The following is a 14,958-nucleotide window of genomic DNA, read 5'->3' as shown; positions in this document are numbered from 1 at the left end:
ATCACTTGCACTTTCTTATACAACAGACAGATCAATGTCAGCTTTTTGTTTACTTTATTTATTTTTTGTTCATTTTTGTTTATTTTGATTTTTCTGTCACATAAAGACAAAGCTAGTCCTAACGAATGATTGTGTCTGACACTACTCTTAATATCTGATAAATATTTAAGAAATACTAGAGTTTTTTTTCTGTGCATCAGAAAAAATAAAATTCTTAGGACAAAATTTAACCAAGAAGATGAAAGACCTGTACACTGAAAACTATAAGGCATTAATGAAAGAAACTGAAGATGCAAATACATGGAAAGATATCCCATGCTCATGGATTAGAAGATTTAATATTATTAAAACGTCCATGCTACCCAAAGCAATCTACAGATTCTGTACAATCCTTAGAATCATAAGATTTGTATAGAACCACCAAAAACCCAGTATAACTAAAGCAATCTTGAGAGAGAACAAAGCTGGAAGTATCACACTACCAAATCACACTACTGCCATACTATCAAATTTCAAATCACACTACAAAGCTCTAGCTATTGTCATAAAAACAGACATGATGGATAAATGAAAAAGAATAGGGAGCCCAGAAATAAACCCATGCATATACAATTAATTTATGACAAAGGAGTAACAAACATACAATGAGGAAAGGACAATATTTTCAATAAATGGTGTTGGGAAAACTGAACAACCATATACAAAAGAACAGGACTACTATCTTACAAAAAAATTAACTCAAAATGGTTTGAAGACTTGAATATAAGACCTTACACCATAAAAACCTAGAAGAAAACATATCTTGGGAATAATTTTTTGGATCTAACACCAAAAGCAAAGGGAAAAAAAGGAAAACTATAATGGAACTACATCAAACTAAAAAGTTTCTTCACAGTGAAACAAGCCAGCAACAAAATAAAAAAGTAACCTGCTAAATGGGAGAAAATATTTGCAAATTTTATATCTGATAATGTATGATACCCCAAAAAAATATGAAGAACTCATTCAACTCAATAGTAAAAACAAAACACACACATCTCAATTCAAAAATGGGCAGAATAGAATGTGAAGGTGGTCTGACTGCAACATCTGTCCTCACTTTGACTTCCAGGGTTGATTTGGCTGATCTAGCTGGCTAGGCAGATGTCCCCTTCCTTACTCACCACTCCACGTGTGTCTCTCCCAAAGCTGCACACTTGGACAAAGAGGATGACTTTCCCTGATTAAAGGAGGATCATTATTCCGTCAAGGGTATACGAGGAGCTGCATTTTCTGTTAGAACCTCCAAATGAGTTCTCAAAATTGGGCAGAATATTTGAATAGGCATTTTTCCAAAAAAGACTCTCAGAGGAACAAGTATATGAAAATATGATAATTACTAATTATAAGGGAAATGCAAATCACAACAGTGAGATATCACCTCACACCCGTTAGAATGGCTATTGTCAGAAGGACAAGAACTAGCAAGTGTTGGCAAAGGTGTGGGGAAAAAGAATGCTTGAGCATTGATGGTGGAAATATAAATTGGTGCAGCCACTATGGAAAACAGGATGGATGTTCCTCCAAATATTAAGAAGAGAACTACTATATTATCCAGCAATTCCAATTCTGGGTATTTGAAAATGAAAACACTAACTCAAGAAGATATAGCGCACCCCTATGTTTATTGCAGTATTATTTATAGTAGCTAAGATATGGAAATAATATAAATGTCCGTTGATAGATAAATAGATAAGGAAAATGTGGGATAACAAAAGATAAGATACCTAGGAATAAACTTAATCAAATAGGTGAAGACCTCTACTCTGAAAGCTATGAAACACTAAAGAAACTGAAGGCAACACAAAAAATGTAAAGACATTCCATGCTCATGGATTGGAATAAAAATATTGTTAAAATGTCTATACCACACAAAGCAACATGTGCATTTAATGCAATCTCTATCAAAATACCTATAGCATTTTTTTTTACAGAACTAGAACAATCCTAAAATTTATGTGTGGAGGTATCACAATTGTGGACTTCATGTTATATTATAAAACTGTGGTAATCAAAACCGTATGGTACTAGCACAAAAATAGACACAGATCAATAGAACAGACTAGAAATTCCATAAATAAACCCTCAATTATATGATCAATTAATCTTCAACAAAGTAGGAAAGAATATACAATGGAAAAAAGACAGTCTCTTCAATAAATGGTGTTGAGAAACTGGTCAGCTACATGCAAAAGAATGAAACTGGACTACTTTCATATATAATACAGAAAAATAAACTCAAAATGGTTTAAAGACCTTAATGTGAGACATGAGACCATAAAAATCCTAGAAGAGAGCAGTCCGTAATGTCTTCAACATCACCAGTAGCAACATTTTCTAGATATCCCAAGGCAAGGGATTTAAATAAAAGGAAAAATAAAAAATAATAAATAAACTGTTGGGACTATATCAATATAAGAAGCTTTCTGTAAATATATATATATATATAATTTTATATATATTAGAGTTTTTGTATTCTTTGGGTAAATACGCAGTAGTGCAATTTCTGGATCATAAGGTAGATAAATTTTTAACTTTTTGAGGAACCTCCATACTGTCTTCACAGTGGCTTAAGTATGATGCAGATTAAGCAGTGCACTTGTCATGATGAGCACAGATTATATGGAAGTGTTGAGAACACTCATTCAAAGGGATATATGCACTCCTGTGTTTATTGCATTGTTATTCACAATAGCCAAATTTTGGAAGCAACCCAAGTGGCCATCAATAGATGAATGGACAAAGTAGATATGGTACACACACACTCACACACACACTGGAGTATTATTCACCATAAAATGAATGAAATCTTGTTATCTACAACAACATGGGTGGAGCCAGAGAGTATAATACTAAGTAAATCAGTCAGAGAAAGATCAGTACTATATGATTTCACTCCCATGTGGAATTTAAGAAACAAAACTAGCAAAAGAAAGAGAGACAGACAGAGAGAGAGAGAGAGAAAGAGAGAGAGAGGGAGTGAGAGAAGGAGAGAAACCAAGAAACAGAGTCTTAACTATGGAGAATAAACTGATGGATACCAGAGGGGATGGGATGGTGGAGATGAGTGAAATAAGTGACGGGGATTAAGGAGTGCATTTGTCATGATGAACACTGGGTGATGTATGGAAGTGTTGAATCACTATATCACACACCTGAAACTAATACAGCACTGTATGTTAACTCTATTGGAATTTTAAAAATGTGGCATATATACACAATGGAATATTATTCAGCCATAAGAAATGAAATCTTGCCATTTGCAGCAACATGAATGGACCTTGAGGGCATTATACTAAGTGAAGTAAGACAGACAAAGAGAAATTCCATGTCGTTTCACTTTTATGTGGAATCTGAGTACAAATTTTAAAAAAGCTTAGTTTATAATTTATTCACTAGTTGACCATTAGTGTTATCATTTGCAAATTATACAATATATGTATTTAAGGACAAAATGGTGCTCAACATTTGGTCCCTCTTATGGATCTTATGCTGCTTTTGGCTGTGGGGCTGAACTGTGGGGATAATTAATTTTGGCAAATGTTTGCTGGCCTAGTTTTCTGGAAGTAAGAAATTGTCATATAATCTGGTCCCAGGTTCATATTAATTTCTCTATGCTTCTCATCCAGCTGCTTTGGCTTGCCAGAGACTTCTCAATGCTAGAATTTTCATACAAAGCTCTTTGCTCTCCACCCCACCCAAGCAGCTTTGTTCCCTCAGGGGTGTGATCAGATTTGAAATCATTGGAAAATTATTGTAGCTCTAATTGACAATAAAGAAATCCTGAGCTGGCCCCAGCGTTTAACAGGCTCAGATATTTTATAAAAATGAGATTTTGACAGAGCAAATAGAATCTATAGGCTTTAATGTTAATGAAGAAATATATTTTTCATAGAGGATAAAGATGTCCTAATTTGTCATCATGAAATATGAGTGTGGTTTTCTTTCCTTTTCTAGTTGTGTTACTACATCTGGTTGTACACTTTATGAACTTACCTTTGACTATTTGGATTAAGGATATATATATATATATATATATATATATATATATATATATATATATATATCCTTATATATATCCATATATATGGAATATATATCTATGTATACATATATTTATATCAATTTCTCTCTATATATATATATATCAATATCCATCTAGCTATCTACCTATACATCCAGAATGAGGTTAACATACTTTTTCTAAAAAGCATGATATTTATGACTTATTGATGATCATGGTTTTAACTGATGGTGCTGTATACAGATTTCAATGTTCTACATGAGGTCAAGCAAAGTTTCCACTACTTAATGAGATAGTCTGCCAAAGTGGACTTACAATGTATCTTCTCTCCTTGTCTTATATTGTTGTAAATTATATCTTATTCATACTCACTAGGATGGCCATTATTTAAAAAAGAAAGTATTTTTTTAAAAACAGAAAATATAAGATGTTGGTAAGGATGTGAAGAAATTGGAACTCTCATATATTGCTGGTAGGAATGTAAAGCAACGTCGTTGCAGAAAACAGTTTAGATGTTCCTCAAAGAGTTATTCACAGAATTACCATATGACCTAGCAATTTCAAAAGTTATATACTCCTAGGTATATATCTCAAAGAATTGAAAAAAAGGTGTTCAAAAATGTCTGGTACTTAAATGGGCACAATAAATAAATGTTCACAATAACCCAAAGGTGGAAAAAACCCAAATGCCAATCAACTGATGAGTGGATAAACAAATGTAGTATATCCATATAATGGAATATTATTCAGCCATAAAAATTGAAGTACTGACACACAACATTGATGTATCTCAAAAATGTGATATGAAGTGAAATATGCTAGACACAAAAGATCACATATTGAATTATTTGATTTTTAATGAAATATTCAGAATTGTCAAATGCATACAGACTGGAAGAAGACTGCTTCCTGATTTGCTCCTTGCCAAGGACTGGGGAGAGGAGAAAGAAGGAGTGACTGCTTAATGGGTACAGTGTTTTCTTTTGGTATGATGAGAATGTTTTGAAACTAGATAGAGATGTTGGTCACATAGAATTCTAAATATAGTAAATGACACCGAATTGTACATTTTAAGCAGTTAATTTTAGGTTACATGAATTTCACTCTTTAAAAATGTAAAAAGAAAGTTCTATCATTGGTTTTTCAAGGAACTCTACTGAATTCTTTAAAAGGAGGTAGGCAGTTACCATTCATGTTGCTTTTGTGGAAATGTGCATTTCTATAGTGAAGTTTGCACTCTAACATGAATTGGGTTTAGAGGCAGAAGATACAGCAAAAAACTTCATTGAAGTGTAGATATTTATTTTTATAAAGCAGTTTTAGCCATTTGTCAGCCCTATTTTCAGGTTAAAAGGCTTCTTAAGGTCACCTGGATTAATATAATCCCTAATTATAAATTTTATGGATGTCATAGATTACAACCATTGAAAATCAATGGATCTGGGATCCCTGGGTGGCGCAGCGGTTTGGCGCCTGCCTTTGGCCCAGGGCGTGATCCTGGAGACCCGGGATCGAATCCCACGTCGGGCTCCCGGTGCATGGAGCTTGCTTCTCCCTCCGCCTGTGTCTCTGCCTCTCTCTCTCTCTCTCTGTGACTATCATAAATAAATAAAAAATTAAAAAAAAAGAAAATCAATGGATCTAATTGAAATACTAACTTTATTTTGTTTACCTTGTCACATGTTATGGCCCAATATCAATACTCTGCTCTTCTCCAGGCACCCATATTATTTCACTTCTTGATCTCTAGGCTTTGCTATACTTTTTGCTTGGTATGTCCTTCTTCCATTTGGTCACCTAGCAAACTTCTACTCTTCTTTCAAGACTTAATTCAAAGTGTTATTTCCTTAAGAAGACTTAGTTTCTCCTTCCTTTGTTCCATCTAATATCTTGTACATACTCCTATTAATGCACTTAGGATACTTAATTATAATTATATGCTTGTATTTCTATTTTCTCTGCTGGCTTAAGAACAAAAACTATCTATTCTGCTTTCTGCCTTAAAAGTGCAGGGCCTGTGAGAACACATAAAGGTATGTTGAGACACTTAATTATACAAAAGACAGTATAATGTTGGTTTTCTTGGAGGCATGTGAAAAGACCCTTAGAAATCTGGTGATATCTGAGCATGATTTCAGCTCCATAGAATTCTTTTTGAGAATTTTATCCCTAGGGAATCCTGTCTCAAAGCCTCAATCATCTATCTCCTCCTAAGATATAATGTCTGCTGTTTTGTTCCCAGTTTCTCCAGTTGAGAAAGGTTCCTGATTATTTGTGCTGGCAAGAGTATTTCCTGTAGATGCTCTTAATGTAAAATACAGCATTCTGAGATCATGGGATCTACACTGAAGAACTTTTTTCTACTTGTATCTGCTGCCATGGCTCAATTGTTCTAAAGACTTGGACACTTTTTAGTGACCTGATTTTCTCTAAAAAAAGACAACTCCCTCATCCCTAGAGCACTTGAAGGTCTCTAGAAGTTTTAGCAAGGCAGACGAGTCCGCCAACCTCAGCACTCTGCCAGTTTCCATCCTGTACATGTTTTTAACCCTCAGGGTAGAGTGAATGCCTGGAGATATTCTTTCATAACATTTGTTTGGCAAGAAAAATAGAAAAAAAATGATAGCAGCCAAGGGTCACAGTTTCCACATTCTGCAAGAATATCTTGAAGCATAATATGCTTTTATTTTTGCAAAGTAAAAAAGCTCATAGTTTTGTGACAACTCCTCATATTATCTCTTTGTTTTGTTTTGTTTTGTTCCTGGGATAGGACTATCACAGCTATAATTCTAAATTGCTTACATTCTTTGCATTTTTGTCTTACTTGAAAATGTTATATTTCCAACCTTTTGCCTTCCTATGTATCCTTCTTCCTATGTTCATTTTTAACTTCTAGAGGAGGCATTCTTAATTTTGGGACCACTGATGGGCTTCTGGAAATATAGGGAGCCTCTCACATTGTGTGCTGTGCAAAATTATATGTATAAATTATATATAAATTATATATAATATGTATATATATATATATTTGTATATGTGTGCTTTTTTTCTGGGGAATAAGATCCATAAATTTTACCATATTATCAACATGGTCCATGAGCCAAAAGTTAAAAATATGATTCTGAACATGAACCATCATTGTATGGTTGTAAACCTAGACAAAACTGTTTTAAGAGACTTCTTCAAAGAACAACATAAGGGTCTCTAGTCCAAAAGGAAGTTGGTTTTTTTTTTCCTCAAGGGAAGCTATCTTTCTTTGGGGAGTTCTCATGAATTGAGACTAAAATATTCTGGATTATAAAACTGATTTTGTGATTGCACTCTCACACCTTGAAATTGAGTCTCCTTATTTAAGCTGCTGGAACTTGCAGACTACTAGCTGAGCTGTTAGAAGTCACATAAAAACCACCAGTTGTAACTCCTAAAGGAGAAACAGCAAAGGAACTGTTGCTGGACTTATAAATCTTTTTCAAATATTTGAGGTCCAGTTGTTATTTGTAGGTTGCTGGAGAAAATGTTCCAGAATATTAATATCAGAGAATTTATATGTGTAAACCTGTGTACATTTCTTTATCAATCTGCATTTATTCAGCACTCTAAGATGATTTACACTCTTCCAGTCCTTGAAAACCCTGAGGACAGAGCGTTACACATACTCCCAATTATTTATGCATAAAAATATGAGGTTTGGCCATTGGACCCACTGACATAGCTAAACATTTTTGGCCTTCTCACAAGGTAAAGAGTGGAGATGTGGCGGTTTGTGGACTTACATTCCATAGTCTGCATTGGTCTGTGGGGGAAGTGAAGAGTGGGGAGAAAAAGGGCTCCTTCAATTTCTTAGGTTACTCTCTCAGAATTAGGGTTTCATCCATTGAGGTACAGCATCATAATTGGGATATTTTCAGGTTTTGTCAGCTTGGAGCTTTCATTTCTGCTCTTAAGTTATTCCCTTCCCCAATACTATTTCCTATGCATATGTTTGGTTTGGCGACTGGATGGGGAGGGGGAGTTTTTACAGATGAAGTGCTTGTATTTCACACTAGGTACATTTTATTTTTTATTTAACATCACAAAGTGGGGGCCATGATTTATACTTTATATGCACAATGCTCCGTATATACTAGATACTAATATCTACTGATTGATTTTAATTTTCATGTTAACTAATGATTTCTGACCTTCAATGACTTAAAATAATATCTCTAACTCCTAGAGATGGGGTTTTAAATTTTCATTTAAAAGTATAAATCCAATGAAGAGAGTTCATTAGGCAAATGTGGCTTTGAACACCTAAACTCAGTCATCCTGTTCTTAGTTTTGGTCAACTTGGTTTGGATTTGCTTAGACTGGACAAGAATATAAGCTTCTAGGACTTAGTTTTAAGACTGATGATCCTTCTAATAAGTACATTAAACACACACCACACACAGGAATCCAGTTTCCAAAATTGTTCTACATGTTAAGGTCAGCGTTGTTCAGTTCAAGTCAGTTTGGTGGTTTGCAAGGAAGTTTTGTAGAAGGGCAAGTCAGATAAACTATTCTTTCAACCAGGCCTTCTTTTCTAGTTTATTGGATATCTGTGAAAATTTAAGCTCTATAAGGGTGTGATATTTGTACTTGTTTTCTTCACTTCAGCAAGAATTTATTGAATAATACCTATATGCCTAACAAAGTGGTAAATCCTCTGAAAATACAAAGAAATTTTTAATACAGAGTAGTATTTATCTTCCACGAATTCAGAATTATTTAAAAAGGTGAAATGATTAGATACAAAAATATTGCATACTAAAACACCCAGCCCAAGAAGAGTAAAGTTTGTTATCTTTCTGGGTCTGTTACTAATTTGCTGGGTTAGCTCAGACAAGTCACTTTATTTGGAGGCATTATCATTTCCTCATTTGGAAAACTGTGGATTACATAAAATTAGAGATTGAAACTATGATATTGATATATTTACAAATTCAGAGGAAACAAGAGACAAAGTGTAGGCTATAATAGCCACAGAAAGAGTCAGGAAAAGATAGGTTAGAACTCAGCCTTGGGAAAAAAAATAAAAGAATTCAGCCTTGAAGTATCAGTACCATTTAACTTTGTGGAGGGAATGACTGGGAAAATTTCAGGAAGAAGTACAGTACATACAAAGTCATGGGGTAAAATAGAAATCTGAAATAGCTAGGATGTCTTCAATAGTGGAGAATATATTTTGGCAAAGAGGAAAAAATAATATCACCAGAAAGGAGTTCAGGTTGTAGGGAGGTACAAAATGTCAGAAAAGAGATTTGGACCCCATTCAAGAGGAGTCATATATAAAGTGTGTGCGTTTGTATCTGTGTGAATATAGTGTATGTATCATGCTGACACACAGTGAACTTCATACATGGCTCAACAATTGTGTGTGTGTGTGTGTGTGTCTGTCAGTCTGTGTGCCTTTGTGTGTGTGGTATGAAAAGAGAAAGGAATAGAGGGGAGGAGAAGGGGGGAGCAGCAAATAAAAATGGAAGAGATTAGTCTGGCAATAGTAGATTAGATAGTAGTGTTCAGTGTGGATTCAAAGACAAATCAGCTAGACGTGTATTTCAGCTATCTGAGCGTATCTGAGCATAATCATAGATTCAAGTTGGAAATATTCTCAGATAACAATTATTTTAACCCCAGACTTAAAGTAAAAATCCTTTCTGCATTCTTCCAGTCTTTGACACTTTGCAGTGACAGTTTACTGTTTTGCAAGACAGCCCATTTTGTTTGTGGGTATTTTGCATCCTTAGACAGATCTTTCTGATCCTGAGCCTAAATTTGCCTCCTCATGAGCTCTACTCATTATCTGGTTCTCCCCTTGGGGCTACACTGAATATGTCTAATTTTGTCTCCACATGACATTTTGGCTAAATTTTCTTTCTTTCAGGAAATACACTTCCAGTTTTTTCAATCTTCCCTCCATAGCATGATTTCAGAAACTTTACCATCTGGACTATCTTCTTCTGAAATCTTTCTAGACTGGTAAAGTTCCTATTAGAATGTGGGTGCCCAGAAATGAAGGCAGCCTACCAGATGTGGTCTGACTAGTGCTGAGTTCCTCCCTTGAACTGGGCATTCTATTTGTATAGTGCTCTATTCTAAGACTGTATTTGCTTTCTAAGTAGCTACATCATATTATTGACTCATTTCAACTTGTGACTGCCTAAAAGCCACAACTACACAATGGCTTGTTGACCTGGTGAACTTCCTATTTATTGTTTTGTCCTTTAAAACCTGTTAAGATCTTCGTGAGTAGAAAATCCAAGTGACTTGACAGGTTAAAAAAAAAAAACTTCTTTCTAAAAAATGTCTAGGGTTGTTATTATTTGGGAGGCGAAGGAGTGTTGAGATACATCACAATTCACTAACTCAAGAATAGTGGGAGGATCTATTTACTGAATGAGCAAGAAGACTGAATTACTTTTCAATTTGAAAAATAATGATATTTGAAAAAAATAGTATTGGAATAAAGACCATGATGATATTTTCAAGGAAAGGATGTGCTCATCTAGCTTCAATGAATAGATATAACTAGTCATTAACAGCACCCTTCCTTACATACATTTAATCGTTAAAATCCTTTAAAATAGTCTCAGTAATGCTCAAAGTTGGGCATTAATTTGCTGAGCCAACTTTTCCCCCTATACACCAGGGAAGAAAATACAAGTAACAGTTAAAACTTTTATGGTACTTACTATATGCAAGGTTCTCTTCCAAGAATTTTACAAGCTTATTTAAACTTCTCAACAATCCTATAAAGTGGACACTACTGTTATCACTACCACCTCATCTCTATTTTACCACTGAGGAAACTGGGGTGTTGAGAATTTAAATAACTTCCCCCAAGTGAAATAGCCAGTAAACTCAAATACAGAATTTGAATCCAGATGGTCTGGCTCCAAAGTTGATGCTTATTATGCTTCTCATATCCAAACACTCATTTCAAATGGAATAGTAAAATCCAGATAATATCTTACAGTATCTAGAAAATGTCCTCAAATTGTTTGGGCTATGAAGACCAAATTTAATAGTAAGTTAGGCTTCCATCATTCAGACTAATATATCTTCTGTCTTACAAGTGGTGGTGGTGGTGGTGGTGGAAGTTTCACAATTGATTCTGGTTCTTTTGCATATGTAGTGTATTTGATTAAACATTTTAGGATTTCACAGGTGTTTGAAAATATTTAAAGTTGTATGAATTGGAAAGGCATTGGCTGCCCTCCACCTGCAAAGGATAGATAAATACCTTAAGAATCCAGTCCATGAATTGCTGAGGAGATGATTGGGATACTGGAAAGAGAGATCAATCAGGAATCTTGGATTCTAGCTTTGGCCGTGTCACCAATAAGTTCTCTGGTTTTTGGTAAGTCACTCAACCTTTCTGAGTCTCAGTTTCCTCATCTTTAAATTAAGAAAATTAGATGATCTCTCAAGACCCATCCAATTGGAGCATTCCATGTTTTTAGAGATTAGAGGAAATCAACAGTAGAGAAATAGAGTTTAAAATGCTATGAATAGAGAGAAAAAGTTTAGCCTTGGCTTTGAGATTTTTATTCATTGTGGGATATAAATGAAATTGAAAAGCAAAAAGAGAGATCAATGACCTCATCCTCTACATTGTGACTCAGAACTGGGTTTGCTCACATTTAAGGAAAGGAAAGGGAAAGGGAGGGGAGGGAAGGAAGGGAAAGGAAGGGAAAAGAAAAGGGCAAGAAAAAGAAAGGCAAGGAAAAAGGAAAAAAAACCACAAATTTTTCATCCCAATAGAGCTAATTTCATGTGAATTGGCATCAATGCAAAATAAATTAGATGAGTAGTTTACAATATATCTCCCATAATTATCTGGCTTGTCTTGAAAAATTGAGCTTTTTAGACAAATTTTACTGCCTTCTCTATGGCTTTGTGGTTCCATCATGCTTAAGGAAAAATGCTGACAGCTTGTTTTCTGTTTCCACTGGCAGCATTACTGTTTTTAAATTGAAATAATAAATAGTTGGGTATGGTGCAACAGTTGAACTCTGAATTCTATACTGATATTCTCTATTTCTCTTTAATGCACACATTTTAATTTCCAGGTAGTTGAAATCTACCTGGTCATCATGTGTTAATTGTAATCAGTGGACAATTAAATGGATTTTGATCTTAAGACTTGAAAATTATATGTCTTGATTTAGGCTTTTCTTCATTATATAGGCATACTCTTGAAAAGTCCAGGGAACTCTGAGAAAATTACTCTTAGATTTTTCTACTTGGGGAAACCCAGGTGTGCAGAATATTTTCCTAATATTTTTATCCTTCCCTTTCAAAGCATTTGAGAACAGTTGATTTTTCTTTTCTCCATACACATTGCCAAAGACAGTATTAGAGACCTGGAAAGACCCACTTTGATCTGAAGGTAGTTTTGCTTGCCATGAGCTTATGCAATTGAGCACTACCTGATAATCAAAACCAAGTCCCCAAATCTGAGCTTAGTTCTTTGATGCCTTATTTGAGTCTTTGGGGGTAAAACTTAAAACTTTATATCTTTATCTGTCAAATGAATTGATCCAAGTCACAAACAACACTATATTCAGTGATTTTTAACCACAGCGGAAGATGGAATAATCACAAAAGGCTGTCATTTGTGTTAAATAATGTGTATATTAGCAAAATTATTAATAAGTCAAGCTTACTGATGTTGGATTCTTGGCTTGGGGTTCACCCAACTCCCTCTCTTATCTTCAGCATATTCCCAGAATATTCTCTGTGCCCAGTGCCTTCACAAATGCCAGAATTGTCCCTCCTGCCTCTGCTTACTTGTACCTCATCTATCCATCAATTGCCTCATAATTGTATGCTTTTGTACTTCATGTCACTTGAACAAGTCACTTACATTCTGGGCCTCAGTTTTCCAATAAGTAAAATAAAGGGATTGAAATAGATCACCTTGAAGGCCCCATCCAGTTCTAATATTAGAATACCTGAATTAGTGTTTAGTAAATGTGCTTTGCTTCCTGATAGAGAAATTTGGTGGAATCATAAGGGCCAGACTGTGGTAACACCCTGGAAAGATCATGATTTCACTTATTTAAAATTATTTTAGAAGATTAATTAGAGGCATTTCAGAGAATTCTTCATTAATTTTGTTTTCTTTCCAATCGTACTCCATGAATGGCTATTTTATTTATGCTGATAGTCAACTCTCTCCATTGCTTTCCAGAGACCAAATATGATTTCATAAACAGAAGAAAAGATTTTATATGTATCCTTTTGGATTTAACTCCTTACTCATTCAGTTGAGCTCAGATCTTAGGAAATAATATGTCTGAGAAGTTTCTTCAGCAAATTCTCCTAGCCACGTTTCCCCAGATAATTCATTATGATCAAATCTTCCAAAATACTGTCTTACTCTGAAAGCAATCGCTTCTCACAAGTGCTATTCATGGATGTCTTCTTAATGTAAATTTTTAAAATCTGCTCTTTTAAAAAAAGATTTATTTATTTATTCATGAGAGACACACATGCAGAGGCAGAGACAGGCATAGGGAGAAGCAGGCTCCCTGCAGTGACCCCGATGTGAGACTGTCCTGGGACCCCAGGATCACGCCTGAGGTCGAAGGCTCACACCCTGAGCCACCCAGGCGTCCCTAAAAATCTGCTCTTAAAACACAATCTAGTGATATTATCAATAAATTGTCTAATCAACTTTTGGGCATTTTAAATTTCTATAACATAAAAACAGCTTGATTTTACTCAGGTTAAGGAAAAAGACAAACCATGTTGAATTTTTTTTTCTTTTGGCTTCTCCTTATTTTAAAACAAAGAACAAAATGACAAATCCAAATTTGAGACATCTGGATGTTTCCTATCATGTGGCTTAAACATCTGTATTTTTTCACTTCTGATCCAGATGCTTTGGTCTTATGTAAACCTAGCTAAAGTGAATGAGAATATCAAGCAATCATCTGGGGACTTTGATTAACATGGACAGCAAATCTGAGTAATCCATGTTCTGAGAGTCCTGTTTTTTGTCTAGTTCTGAACACATTAGTAATGAGGTCAAAGTTACTGTAGGTTTGTTCCTTGTATGGGCCAGTTAGCTCTGATCTGTTCCATGGCCACAGAATGCACCTCTAGCTTCAGCCAGCTGTCTGGAAAATGAGTGTCCTTGGTCCTACAGGCAGTCACGCAAGAAACTGAACAGTCAATTTCTACCACTTGGAAAGTAAAATAAAAATGCATTTCCCACAGATAGTGGGTCAGCAGTGTCATTTTTACAAAAAATATTTATAACAGTAACTCTTACGTAGTGCTTATTTTGTGTCAGACATTCTTCTAAACACTTTACATACATTATATTGTTCACAACTACTACATATATGCATATATATACATACTATATATACACACACATATATAGTTATATATATATATATATATATATATATATATATAACAACTATACATATATAGTTGTTATACCCATTTCACAGGTGAGAAAATAGAGGCATAGAAGGTTAAGTAATTTGCCCAAGATGAAAATGAATGAAAATGAATATCATTCTAATTTTTTTCTGTTTATTTTGCATATCTCCTTTGTCAAGAAGTCTGGGAATACTCACAATGTATTGGCTGTATAGAAAATATGTCAGAGAGGAAAGAAATTTGGATATTTCTGCATCCTGAATTCATTGGTGGAACTGCTACTGTGGCACATCCTGTGCTCAGTAAAAGATATTAATCTAATCCCTATTATTCTACCCAATATGATAATTATAGGCATAAAAGTACCCTTTGCAAAAAAGAGAGGCAGTGTTTTTTGTTGGCAGTAAGTCAGTATGTAAAGTACATATTTACAAAAAAATCTATGTGGTTAGGAGCAATGAACTCCATTGGGT

Source organism: Vulpes lagopus, chromosome X (genome assembly GCF_018345385.1).
Source record: "Vulpes lagopus strain Blue_001 chromosome X, ASM1834538v1, whole genome shotgun sequence".
Classification (NCBI taxonomy): Eukaryota; Metazoa; Chordata; class Mammalia; order Carnivora; family Canidae; genus Vulpes; species Vulpes lagopus.
Note: the sequence above shows the minus strand (reverse complement) of the source record.